General features: G+C 38.7%; 1 non-coding gene across 1 annotated transcript; it reads right to left on the bottom strand.

The window, feature by feature from the left end:
* Window positions 1-351: 351 nt before the first annotated feature.
* trnaf-aaa (transfer RNA phenylalanine (anticodon AAA)) lies at window positions 352-433 on the bottom strand. Its single transcript has one exon. It is a non-coding gene; the product is annotated as a tRNA-Phe (tRNA).
* Window positions 434-1,666: the final 1,233 nt, after the last annotated feature.

The following is a 1,666-nucleotide window of genomic DNA, read 5'->3' on the forward strand; positions in this document are numbered from 1 at the left end:
GAAAATGGTGGACTCTACAGGTCAGGCAGATCTGTGGAAATAGAAGTTGTGTTAATGTTTCTGGTTGATGACTGGTCAATCAAACCAACAAATGAAGGAAGGTCAATTGACCTAGATTGTTAACCTGTATCTCTCTGCATTGACCTTCTGAGTATTTCCACCATTTGGAGGTGCAAGAGGTTCTGCAGATACTAGAATCTGGAGCAACACACACAAAATGCTGGAGGAACTCAGCCAGTCAGGCAGCATCTATGGAGGGAAATAAACAGTAAATGTTTTGGGTCAAGACCCTTCATCAGGACTGCTTAAAATTACACACACACTGGTTACTCTGGGTGGATGCACTGCTCCAGTGGTCGGCAGGATTTGAACCTACGCAGGGAAACCCCAATGGATTTTTAGTCCATCACCTTAACCACTCAGCCATGACTACCATGCTAAAATGTCAACTGTTTATTTCCCTCCATAGATGCTGCCTGACCTGCTGAGTTACTCCAGTATTTTGTTTGTGGATTTCTACCAGTTTCTGTTTTTGTTACCTTTCATCTCTCGGACAACAGGGTTAAGAGATATATGCAAAATTAAAATATTTTCTCTCTAATTTCTGATAAAGATCTATTTAAAATGTGGGAGAGATAGCCAAAAAAGCACTTAATTACACTTTATTGATACGTTCTCAACTTCAGAATGCTACCCTTTAATCAGTCTCCAATAACAAATGCACAGGATGCACATTTAAGTCACAAAGATAATGATAATGAGAATTTGAAACAAAGCTATATTGATGACAAGGTTAATGAGTGCTTATATTTCAAAAGTAGTTGGAAGTATTTTTCAATTTTGCATTCATTTGTAAACTACAAAGGATTGATTATAGAACAATAGAAGTTATATCTTGATAATAAAGATGTTAGCTCAATGCGGTTTGACATTACCATTATTTCTATATTAAGTATTTTTACACTTTCAGGAAGCCTCTCTAATTACATATTAAATCAGGCTTCCTGAACTCAGCAATATTATTTTATGTTAGAAGGTTTAGATAAGCTTTTATCTGAATTATGTGATCATTTTCTTGTTTGACTTTCCTCTGTGTTCTTTATCTGACTTTAATTCTTAATTAGAAATGGTTAATGAGGGAGGTGAGAGTTCACTTGAAGTCATATGTAGGTTTGATGAAACAGCGAGATGACTTCAGTCCAGATGAAGGGTCTTGACCCGAAATGTCAACTGTCCTTTTCCCTTCATAGATGCTGCCTGACCTATTGAGTTCCTCCAGCATCTTGTGTGTTGCTCCAGATTCCAGCATCTGTAGTCTCTTTTTTTAAAATTTTATTTACGGCGTGGTAACAGGCCCTTCCAGCCCAACGAGTCCGCGCCGCCCATTTTAAACCCAAATTAACCTACCCATACGTCTTTGCAATGTGGGAGGAAACCGAAGCACCCGGAGGAAACTCACGCAGACACAGGAGAATGTACAAACTCCTTACAGACAGCGACGGGAATCGAACCCCTATCGCTGGCACTGTAATAGCGTCGCGCTAACCGCTACGCTACCGTGTCTCAAAAAGAACTATGTCTTTGCTTTCAGTGATTCAGCTACTTTGAAGTTATTTTGTACACCAGAGTTGAACATATTCTTATGTACATATTATCATTTATTTTT

Source organism: Pristis pectinata, chromosome 1 (assembly GCF_009764475.1).
Source record: "Pristis pectinata isolate sPriPec2 chromosome 1, sPriPec2.1.pri, whole genome shotgun sequence".
In the NCBI taxonomy this organism is placed as follows: Eukaryota; Metazoa; Chordata; class Chondrichthyes; order Rhinopristiformes; family Pristidae; genus Pristis; species Pristis pectinata.